Source organism: Delphinus delphis, chromosome 2 (assembly GCF_949987515.2).
Source record: "Delphinus delphis chromosome 2, mDelDel1.2, whole genome shotgun sequence".
Taxonomy (NCBI): domain Eukaryota; kingdom Metazoa; phylum Chordata; class Mammalia; order Artiodactyla; family Delphinidae; genus Delphinus; species Delphinus delphis.
This window is the reverse complement of record NC_082684.1, coordinates 77352311-77365018: the sequence shown is the minus strand read 5'-3', so window position 1 is coordinate 77365018 and position 12708 is coordinate 77352311. Positions and strand designations below refer to the sequence as shown.

Genomic DNA, 12708 nt, shown 5'->3' with positions numbered 1-12708 from the left:
AGTGTCGACAATAAAGCTTCCTTTTGCAGAGACAGATATACAAGAGAACGCGTATCTTAGATAATGATGTACATGTAGACTTTAATGGAGAGTGTCAAATGGGAAAGATACCAACTCTGAAGCCAGGCATACTTAAGTTTGAATCCTTATTCTGCTGCATATTAGACATGTGAATGTTGCATATATTATTTAACATTGTTTTTAAGGCTTAATTTCAACACATGTAGAGATAATGAAATCTACCCTGTAGTTACCATTCCAAATCAATGATATAGAAAAAGCCTACATCCTACACCTGGTAGGTATTCAGGAAATGGCAGTACTTATTGCCATCAGCTTGCTAGCTTAAGGTCATTTGCTGTCACAGGGTCACTAATGGCCACAGGGATCCATTTACACACACACCCCTTACTTATTTATTTTAAGCCTAACCCTTCTGAGAACACTGGAAGTGTTAACTTAATGCGCTTGAGTAAAATGCTATAGAATCATTGCGAAATTTAAAGAAGCCAGGAGAACAGAATTATAGGATTTAAAAAAAAGTTCCCTGGAAGTTCCCTTGTGGCCTAGTGGTTAGGATTCGGCGCTTTCACTGCTGTGGCCCGGTTCAATCCCTGGTAGGGGAACTGAGGTCCTGCAAGCCGCGAGGCACAGCCAAATAAATGAATAATAAAATTAAATTCCTTGACAAATCACCTTGCCTGTCCCTGTGCCACAGGAAGGACAATTGTTGGATCCATTCCAGTCAAATGAGACCATATCTATTCTGAAAGGTTTCCAGTCAGGATGATTCCCCAGCTCTCCCTCAGAGGCCCAGTTAACATCTCACGTACAAAATGTACATGAATATCTAGTCGATTTCCCTTACATTTTAGTTGAGCCCGTTTGGTTTTTTCCATTGTCTTTAGGGCCTGGAACACATATGACATAATTATTAAATCACTTCTCAGACTTCTTTTCCTTAGCATCATAAACCTTTCATCACAGGTCCAATTTTTCCCATTTTTAATCATCTTTCAAGTTCCCTGTGTCACCTCTGTAGTTGTAGAGATTGAAAGAGGTCAACAAATCCCATAAGAGAGAAAAAGAGCTAATGGCCATTGTGTTTTATATTCTAATTATATATGTCAGTATTATGCTGTTACTTTAATGATGGCCCCATGTTAATGGCATGATTTTAAATACAACTAGATTTTCTCAATCGTCACACTGTATATCTACCCCAACAGTTTGCTTGTCTTTGCCTATAAAATAGTTCTTAACATTTTACAGCACTTCATAGTTTATTTAATAGTTCTACATGATCCCTACAACCATCCTGGATTAAAGCAAGGCAGGTATTATTTTTTACAGTTTAAAAAAATAAAAAAGGAAGTTCCGAGAGTTTCACTCCCCCATAGGCATGTAGTTAGTAAGTGACAACCAGAACCAAGACAGTTCAGCTGACATCCTTCAATCCAATGCGCCTTCCATTCTACAACCAAAATACACATACAACACTTTGGGTACACTTACTGAAATAGATGACTTTGTTATCACAATCCTATGGTTATGTCTGCCCTTTTCATAGCCTTTAAATTCATGTTCCATGCTCTTTATATTAGAAGAGGTTCTACCCTGACCTTCATTAAAGCTTTTACCAAAATAACTCTTTTATTCTCTCTCTTTCTAGAGCAAGTAAAGAGAACTTATCAACTTCCACTTAAATATGACATTGATCATGAGCATTTATTTGCTCTGCTTCCCAAAACCCTCTTTTAAATGAGGGTAATTTTTTAAAGGGAAGGATGAGTCCACAAGAATAAACAGACTGAGAGGGTAGACAGCAGAGTTGAGAGGAATATGTAGATGCTGTTAGAATGTAACATGCAGATTGGATGATGTAGCCAGTTAGACATTTATCAACCAGAACAGTATCTGGAATACAAGTCAAATCCAAAAAGATTCAGTAATGTTCTCTCAGTAAAATTTCTAGTAAGAATAATCTAAATTATCTAATAGTCTAAATAAACATTCAGTTCATAAAATGAACTTGAGACATTTCAGTCACCACGGCTCAGCTCTGAAGGACTGGGCTCAGGAAGACAGCAACAACAGCCAAAAATGGTGGTGGTGAGAAAATGGCTGCTCTGGGACCAAAATCAGTCATCGAACCAAGTGTTATTTGACTACAGTTTGCCATAAGACACATTTTTTAAGGAACAGATCAAACTGGATGAAAGCTGGGTACCTCTGGAGATAATATAATTCAACAGGTTAAAATCCCTCAGACTTTAATAGAAGTAGTAAGAAAATCAAAGTCAAAACCCATGAAAATAAATAAAGATAAAGCTAAAATCAGAAGCTCTCCATGCAAAACTCTCTGATGAGTATAAAATGTCTGATGACTGATGACCATAAAAAATGATGTAAAAACAGATCCATTTATATAAAAGGCTTCTCAACTGGTACAACCCTAGGTGACAAAAAGAAAGATTAGAAGATAAAGGTGAAGCACAAAATATTCAAATGAGAAACTGAGACCTCTGACCAAAAGCATAAAGAGAGACTCTCTAATACTTTTCGAGAAGGATTAATTTGCAAAAAAATAAAAGAGAGAGAGAGAAGGCAAAATGAAGTATAAGCTAAATTGAGAGCTAAAGAAGAAGAAAAACAGCAGTGCTATAAATGCTGAAATGAAATCTCTAGAAGATTAGATTTTTGCTGAGTTTTTTGGATGACTTAGATGATCCAACCTGTAGAGAAGATCTACACTTCCTTTCCTCAAATTGTGGGGAAATAAAGTGGATAGACTTTATCAGAGGTGCAAAAGAGAGAAATAATTCCATTTCATGAGAAAGCCGAAGCAGCACTAGATATAGCCGAAGAAGCCAATAATGGTAACCTCCAATTAAAGAACAAAGAAGAGAGGTGGGGAGTACCAGGAGAGAGAAAACACAGCGCTGAAAACAATCGTGGCGGATCAACCAGAATCCCTCAACAAATGGAAATCAAAAGGTCACAGATTTAAAGGAAAAGGAAAAGGAATTAAAGCTGCCTAGGCTGCGTCTGTTTAAGGAAAACTACAGTTTCAGAGCAAGAGGATGAAAATTGACAGTTAATGATAAACATGATAAAAATGAAGCAGCTGGACCAGTAAAAGTAGACAAAGAGTCTTCATCAAAACAACAGAAAACACAATGGTGCAGGAGACCAGTAGGGTAGCAAACAAATTTCTAGGTATTCAGCTGCTTCTATCTTTGGAGGTTTGAAAATAAGAAAATCAAATTAGACCCACTTCAATGTCCAGCTGTAAGAAAGGAAAGATTTGTGTGTGTGTGTGTGTGTGTGTGTGTGTGTGTGTGTGTGTGTGTGTGTGTGTGTTTTAACCTGTGTGTGTGGTTTAACCTGTCTTTTTGTTGTTGTTGTTCAAATAAAGATTTTTTAATGTATAGTTCTGCTTGTGTTATTTCAAATGATTCCAATATCAAAGGGAATGTATTTCCACTAAATTGCCTTCGTAATATAAGAATATATTAGTAAAAACTAATAAAATACATATCAAATAAAAAGAAAAAAACAAAAGAACTCAATCAAAGAGGGCAAATACAACTCAAACTGTCCCACTGCTTCATGGGAAAAAAGGTTCAAAGTTTAATGAAAAAATACAGGCTGCTAGAGTGACAGCCTTCTTTTCCCTTTCTGTCTAATTGCTGGCAAAAGGATGCAGAGGCAAGAAAATCTAATATTATAATTAAAATCTCCCCCCAAGATCAACTTTTCTTAAAATTACACTGAGGAAGATATATAGTAGCTTTTTTTTGAAGGTCTAATTGGCTTTATTCAATGATTCATGAATCAGGCAGCATCCCATCTATAGGATAGATGGGCTTTTCCTGTAACAGCTTTAAATGAAAATATGCCTAGAGAACTATGCTGACCAAACTGTAGTCTAATCATTTTTATTTGTTCCACTTAAAATAAACAGCTTAGGGCTTCCCTGGTGGCGCAGTGGTTGGGAGTCCGCCTGCCGATGCGGGGGACGCGGGTTCGTGCCCCGGTCCGGGAGGATCCCACATGCCGCGGAGCCCCATGGCTGCTGGGCCTAAGCGTCCGGAGCCTGTGCTCTGCAGCGGGAGAGGCCACAAGAGTGAGAGGCCCGCGTACCGCAAAAATAAATAAATAAATAATAAATAAATAAATAAACAGCTTATAGACTTGCACATAAAAGACTGTTTTCCTCATGTTTATCTTCAACGTTGCTTCAGTGCATCCTGCTCACACTGTAAACATCTGTCTAACTCTGGTTATCTGTGACATCTGAAAAGAAAAATAATAAAGCACATGGCATGGTTTCAATAACTCACCATTTGAAAAAAAAAGTAGGAGGCAGAAAAAATGCCTAAAGATCTAAGTTTTTATGCCTGAATGTGAGAGTATGGTGTCATTTTCAAAGGTTTTGAAACATAACCTAGAACTGCAAGAATACTGTTCAAAAAGAAAAGCTGAAGGCATGATTAGCTATAAGATGAAGGCTTCCAGAAAGAGTACTAAACAGATGTCTGAAGACTCCCAATCCTACCAGAAAAAGGACTTCAAGCAAACTAGTCCCCTTCCCATATCCTCCATTTATAAAAATGAGATGCCACTGCCCCTGGCCAGAAACTCAAACAAAGCAGAAAGCACCTGCATGTTGAAGACACAGGTTGAAGGTGCTGAAAAGGGCTGCTTCTCCCAAAATGTTTCCCATGGTCTATGGTAGTAACTGAAATTCTACCGTGAGAAGTCCATTTTTAGACTTTTTTTCCCCTTGTATAGAGAGAAACGTAAAGAATAGGCAATGGATATAGACAACTTAAAGGATTTTTAAACAAACACAAGGAACCATTATCCAGATCAAGAAATAGAATACCGCCGACGCCACAGAAGCCTCCCTACCAACCCCACCGCACACCTACTATGCGCCCTCCCCAATCATTTCCCCTCATCTCTCCACTGGAGGTGACTGCAGCCCTGATTTTTGTAGTAATCATGTCCTTGATTTTCATTTTACCATTTAAACATGCATCCCTAAATAACACAGTTTACTTTTTGTTGTGTTTTAACTTTCTATGGATAGAATCATACTGAGGTATTTTGGAGGTATTCACATAAGGTTTCAGAGATTCATCCACTTACAATATTTATGTACTCATCCCACTGTTAATGGGCATTTGAGTTGCTTCCATCTGTGGCTCTTCTGAACAAATACAGCTATGCACATTCATGCACATGTCTCCTGATACACATGTGTTAGAATTTCTCTAGAGTATCTTCCAAGGTTGGAAGTACTGGAGCGTCAACTTTACTGGAAAATGACAAACTGTCTTCCAAAGTTAATATACCAACATACATATACACCAACTGTGTGCACAACAGAAATTCACTCTTTGAATTCATTCATGGTCTTCAAAAATTCACCACTGTAATGGAAATCCTACTAGGAGAAGAACACCCCATTAAGCTAGGTGTACTCTTAGCAGAAGGTCTGCCTTCAGAATGGCAGTTGAGAATTAGACCAGAGGTGTACGCAAAGCACAGCTAATTCTGGAATAGGAAATCATGTCTAAAGAACAGTCCAAAGAAAAGAGCCCCTGACTGGGAAACCAAGTCTGGATGACACATTGCAATGGCAATGGTGATCCTTCATGACATGTGGCGGACACCGAGATGGGGGAGAAAAGCAGATTAATAACTATAGGGAACAAAGCGCTGGAAAGGGGAAAAGACTGTTTTATGACTTAACTTAAGGCCACCAACTTTTAAATGTTTAGTAACTCAGACCACCACCACTGATTATTCAAGAAATAGACTCAATAAGTCAGCTATATTATACCCAAGGATAACTTTTAATTTCTCAGGAAAACAAAGATATATAAATTCTGTTGGCAACCATTGCTATTATGTCTAACATTCAAGGAAAAAAAGAAATTGGACTTTATTTTACTGAACACAGTTAACTAAGCTTCTATCAACAAAAAATTTCAGATAAATACTAAATCTAGGTACCTTGGTTACACATTAAGCAGAACTAAAATCAGTGGTAAATTTGGGATAAGATGCTGACATCACCAAATCAAACACTGTTACTTCCTACTATTCCTGCATTTCCTACTGAGAGAAATAGCGTTGCCTAAGATTAGACAAAAACATGATAGAATAGGATTCAAATCCAGATCTGTTCTACCGTCAAAAGTTATATACTCTTTAGAAGACTGAAATGCAAGGTGGAGTAATTATGCCACCTCACTCCACTAATCTAAAAATGGTTGTAAAAGTTTCAGTTATACAAGATAGGTAAGCAGTAGAGATCTACTACACAGCAGAGTACCTGTAGCTAACAATACTGTATTGTATACCTAAAATTTGCTAAGAGGGTAGATCTTAAGTGTTCTTACCACCGAAATTAATAATAAGATAAAGCAGATGGGAGGAAATTTGGGGGGTTGATGGACATTCTATGGCCGTGACTATTTCACAGGTACAAACTTAATCCCCGAACTCATCAAGTTGTATATGTTAAATATGAACAGCTTTTTATATGTCAATAATACCTCAATAAGGTTTTTCTTTTTTAAAGGTTGTGAAAGAATGTAGCAACTGATAAAATTTAACACGCTTCAGAAAACAAAGCAAAATTTGAATTTGTAAGAGGATATATAAGAGAACATATCTTTGTGATCTGGAGGGAAAGATGAATTTCCCAAACAAGGCACAAAACAACACAAACTGTAAGACAGAAAGTTGATAAATTCAATTACATTAAAACATAAAACCATGCACCAAAAGATACCATTACAAAAGTAAGAGAAAAATCCCATAATAGAAGGTATCTGTAAAAATAAACATCAAAAGTATCAAGAATATGTTAAAAACATACGTCAATGAGAAGCAAACAAGCCAAATGGTCAAAGAATGTGTGCAGGCGTCCACAGAAGCAAGCTAGCACAGCAAAAAAAAGATGCTCGGCCTCAACAGTTAGCTCAGGAAATGCAACAACCCAGGCCTCCACGCCAGCTCAGACACTCCCTCACGATTTCATACTAGAGTACATCATTATCGTCATTTACAACCTCTGCCCCACTAAACCCAAACTTGAAATGCTCCACTCTATGGCCACCTCTTCCCCACTTTCCGACTCATACCCCTTCAAGGAGGTCAACAATCCTTCTGCACGGAGAAGTCTATAGTCCACTGATCCCACTGTCTTTCCTCTGCCCCTCACCTCTCTCGTGCCTGCCCGTCTCTCTTTACCCAGCTTGAACGCAACGGCAATCATCCTAATCACCCCTTTTATTTTCTCACCTCGTTGCATTTGCTGGGCTGAACAACGATATAATCATGATTAAATCCTACTCTCCATCCCTCCATACCTGCACCCACACAGCAGGATGTGAATGGGGGAAAACACACCTTTTCTCACCTTAAATTCATGACCATCAACCTCCCGTGGGCGTCCATGAGCACCCAGCAACCATACCACATTTTCCTCTTTTATTCAGTTTCCCACTCTCTAGACAGCTGTTTCTTTTTTTTTTTTTTTTAGTACTTTTTGATTACTGAAATGTAGTTGATTTACAATATTATGTTAGTTTCAGGTATGCAGCAAAGTGATTCAGTCTATTTTTTCAGACTGTTTTTCATTATAGGTTATTATGAGATACTGAATCTAGTTCCCTGTGCTATACAGTAAATCCTTGTTGCTTATCTATCTTATGTACAGTAGTTTGTACTTGTTAATCCCATACTCGTAATTTATCCCCCTCCCTTCCCCTTTGGCAACCATGAGTTTGTCTTCTATAGATAACTATTTCTTAACTTCTACTCTCTCCTCACATTTCCAACACCTCCTCCCTGACTCTCACTGACAGCTTTCTCATTTCACTAAGAAAACAGAAGCAATCAGAAGACGGCTTCCTCAAGCCCCCATCACATCTACCCACCTACTACCTACACCTATGCCCAAATATTCTGGGTTTCCTCCAATTACAGTTGAAAAACTGGCCCAGCCCCTGGCAGTGGGCAATCGCTCCATCTGTACAAACGATTCCATCACCTCATGTGGACCAAAGAACACAGATCCAGCAATTCTCACCTCTTCTCACATTATTTTTGACCTCTTTTCTGGATCTTTCTATCAACAGATAAACATGCAATCACTTCTCCCATGTTTAAAAAATATGTTTTGACCCACTTCCTCCACCAGCCCATTATTCTCCTTCCCTTTATAAACAAAATTCCTCAATATTAATAGTTGTTTATACTTTCTGTCTCAAATGTCTCTCCTTCCATATTCTTTTTGAATCCAAGAAAGAATTTATCCCACCACTCCAACAAAACTGCTGTAGCTAAGCTCACCGGTAACCTTATGTTGTTAAATCCAACTGTCAATTCTTGGTTGTCGTCAGCTGTGTTTGACACAAATCCCTCGTTCTTCCTGGAAACACTCCTTCATTCCTTCTTCATTCTCCTTGCTGTTTTTTTCTCATTTCCCTAACCTCTAGACACTGTGGTACCCAGGGCTCAGTAGTTTTCTACTCAATAACTCCCTTGGTCATCCTCACGCATTCTCATGACTTTAAATACCATCTGGCATCACCCAAATGTTTATCTCCTGTCCAAACCCGGGTCCTGAACCCCAGCTACCTTTATCCAACAAGCTACTTGGAAATATTTCCAATACTTCCTTGTTGGGTGTTGTGCTAGGTCTCTTGCAGTTATCACTCCAGGTTCACTCTCCACCCCGTCCCCTCTCTGTTCTGCCCTAGGAGGTTGATCTATATGGATCACAGCTTCAGGCTTCCCTTGCCTTCTGACTTCCAGTAGGTTAGGCTTATGGGGGAGCTTTGGAAGGAGAATGAAGGAAAAAAGGAGTCTAAGACCAGAGCACTTATTCCCCTGTCCCTCTCCCTGTAGAGTCACCTTTGCTGGCTACATCTTTAGACCAAAGGTGATTCATCCTCTCAAGGCAAACTTCTCACATGAAGCTCTCCTTCAGAGTTCTAGTAACAGGGGTGGTAACATCTCTGCCTTTACCTGCCCTCCCAATGCTGTACTATCTTTGTGCTTTCCCTACGTGCTACCTGTAACTTTGGAAATGCTTCCTTCATTAAAACTTCTTTATAATTATATTGACTGTACCATCTAGTTCCTACAGGATTTGGACTAATACAGATGTCTAACTGGCATCTCAATTTTAACACGTGCAAACTGAGCACCTCCTATAGTTTTATCCATCTCATTTAATGTCAAACCCCTTCTTCTAGCTCTGCAGGCCACAATCTTGGTGTCATCCTCGTGCATCTCTTAATCTCACACCCCACATGTGCAAGTCTGATCTTATACCCTACATTTGCAGTTCTTTCAAAATAGATCCGAAACTCAACCATGTTTCACCACCTCCACCGCTACCACCCCTAGCCCCAGCCACCATCAGTACTTGTCTGCATTGCAGTCGGCCCTTCATATCTGCAGGTTCCACATCCGCAGATTCAACTACAGACAGAAATCTGCAGATACAGAACCCACGGAAACAGAGGGCTAGCTCTACTACACCATTTTATGCAAGGGACTTAAGCATCCACAGATGTTGTTATCCACTGGGGGTCCTGGAACCAAACCCCCATGGATACCGAGGAACAACTGTATTTCAGTAGCCTCACTGGTCTACCTGCTCCCTCCCTCACCAGTCTTCAGGTTATTCCAACTCAGCAGCCAGAATGATCCCGTTAAAACAAGAGTTAGCTATATCACTCTTCTCTTCAAAACCCTCCAGTGGCTGCACACTTCACTCTGAGTAAAAGCCAACATCTTTATAATGGCCTACAAGCCTCCAGGCGATCTGGCCACGCGACGCATCTCTGACCTCACCGCCTGCCTGCTCACTTTGCTCCAGCCACGCTGGCCTCTCTGCTATTTCCTTTACTCCTATCTCAAAGCCTCTGAACTTGCTCCCGCCTCTGCCCGGAACACTCTTCCCACAGATATCCTCAATGCCTGCTCCCTCACCTTTCTCAGGTCTTTTATTCAAATGTCATCCTATCAGTAAGACTTTCTCTGGCCACCTTTCTAAAATTGTAAAGGCCCCTCCTCACTTCACTTCTACCCTAAGCAATTATAGCCATTTGACATCTTACATAGTTTCCTTTTCTTTATTCTGTGTCTGCACCCTCTAGAATGTCAACTCCACGAGGCAGGTGTTTGTGTCTGTTCTGTTTCACTTGTGTATGCTCAGCCTCTGAAACGGTACCTGGAAATGGTGGGTGCTCCAATAATTGAAGGAGCCTCAACTAGATACCACTCAATCAATTGGCCACAATAAAAAAATTTTTTAAAAGCCTAACAGGGCTTCCCTGATGGCGCAGTGGTTGAGAGTCCGCCTGCCAATGCAGGGGACACGGGTTCGTACCCCGGTCCAGGAAGATCCCACATGCCGCGGAGCAGTTAGGCCCGTGAGCCATGGCCGCTGAGCCTGTGCATCCGGAGCCTGTGCTCCGCAACAGGAGAGGCCACAACAGTGAGAGGTCCGCATACCGCAAAAAAAAAAAAAAAAAAAAAAAATGTCTAACAGTGCTACATATTGGCAAAGACAGCGGACCCTAGGAAGTTCAGCTCATCTCCTCTTTGGAGAGCATTTTGGCAATATCTAGGAAAGTTTATGATGCGCATGTCTATGATGTTTTTACTGGGTTGTATATTTATTAATACAAACAATGATAGTATACTAAAAAATCAGAATCATTCCAAGGAGTATGGTCAGTGATATTTTTTCTGGGTTGTATATGTATTTATACAAATAAGGACAGTATACTAAAAATCAGAATCATTCCAAGGAATATGGTCAGCCTATCTAGAGGACATTCTTAATATTTTATGATCACAGAATGAACTCCACTTCTCAAAAGTAATCCAATATAGCCTACCCCACCATAGAGGAAGAAAGCACGGAAGCTCTTCTCAGGCTTACGCTGTAGTGAAAAGAAAATGATAGATCAGCAGCAAACTGGGAAAGAAATGTAAGCACATATCAAGATGTGACAGTTGTGATCTCCCAAGAAACTAATCACCGATAAACAAACCACTTAAGAAATCAGTAAGCAAAGACAGACTACAAGAAAAATATACATATAAGACCCAAACCATGCCAGGCTTTTAGTTATAAATAAAACGCTACAATAAATAACCAAAATCATAAGCCAATGTGCATAACTGTTGGATTAAACTAGCATTCTGAATTGCTTTCAAACATTTATGCAGTCTCTTTTATTGCCAGATACCGTCCTAGTAACTTGACTACACAACTGATTCAATTAAATCCACTGGTAGGCAGTCCACATGTTAATTTTATGCACTACTTCAATTTGCCCCCTAAATCTTTTAGTGGGACAGCTGGTAAAAATTGAAACTGATGAGCCCACATTTTATCCTTCTCCTATCTTGAAAAAAAGTGCTTATAAATCCATAACTGGCCAAAATGCAGGTAATGAGAGGGAAACACTCATCTGAGTGGCAAAAAGATGAGCTACCAGTCCCTGAACAACGAGTTGGATGCCATCATCCAAACAAGGGGGTTACGCTACGTGGCATAAACATAACGACCCCAGGCTGAATCTGCTCTCCTACTCAAATCTAATACTCTCTCCACTTACCTCTTCGTTTCCTACTCAAAGGGTTTATTCTATTAACTTGGAAGACAATTCATCACTTTATGATACTTAGTTTGGTGCAGACATTCAAAAATACAGGCAGATGAGAAAAAAGAAAGGCACAACTCAACAGCAACATAAAAGCTGGGGAGAAGAAGAAATTCAAAGCCAACTGTCTGAAAATATTACTTTCACTTTATTTCCGTTTCTCATAGCTTCATCCTTTAAATTTTTTTTAACCTGGCAACTTTTTTGAGGTAATTGTAAATTCAGATAGTTATAAGAAATAATACAGCAAGATCTCCTACACGGTTGGCCCCGATGATAACATTTTGCACAACTATAGTATAATATCCCAACCAGGAATTGACATTTGACATAGATAGAATCCACTAATCTCATTCGGATTTCCCGTTTTATTTGCACTCACTTTTACGTGTGTGTATGTAAGAATTTGTGTGTCCACCACCACAATCAAGATATTGATCGGTACCAGCACTGCAAGGATCCTTCGTGTTGCCCTTTCATGAGCACATCCACCTCCCACCCACTCCCCATCCGTAACTCCTGAAAACCGAAAGTCTAGCCACCATTTTTCCTTTGAACTCTTATGCCACACGCTGGTAGGGAACAGCCCTCTATACAACCAGCTCTGGTCCATTTCCTGTTACTACTCTCAGGCTTCACACTGCTGTGCGTTGCTCAACGGAGTCAATCTTAAACAGCTGGTCAAAGAAGGGATGAGTGTCTCCCCTTGCTGACAGAGAAGACTGTCCAAAACCAACAAAGAAAGTATCAGTATTCAGACACATATGGCTACAATATGTGCCTACCCACTAATATGTACGTTCTTGAGTATAAAAGGAAAAAAGAATGTATATTCTAGAAACTTTGTAAACCTTTGTATAAACTTCAGTACTAATTCCTCTGAAATCAAAGAAAACACTTCTGTTTCTCAGCCTACCCAATTTAGAGGGTCATAGTTTAGCATTTTTCATTCCTATAAAGCCTTTTACCTTTCAACCATGACTGAAGTCTTTCTACA

General features: G+C 39.6%; 1 protein-coding gene across 1 annotated transcript in view; it reads right to left on the bottom strand.

Moving 5' to 3' along the window:
* AVEN (apoptosis and caspase activation inhibitor) overlaps positions 1-12708 on the bottom strand; it is a 193775-nt gene that overhangs the window by 141570 nt on the left and 39497 nt on the right. The window lies entirely within an intron of this gene.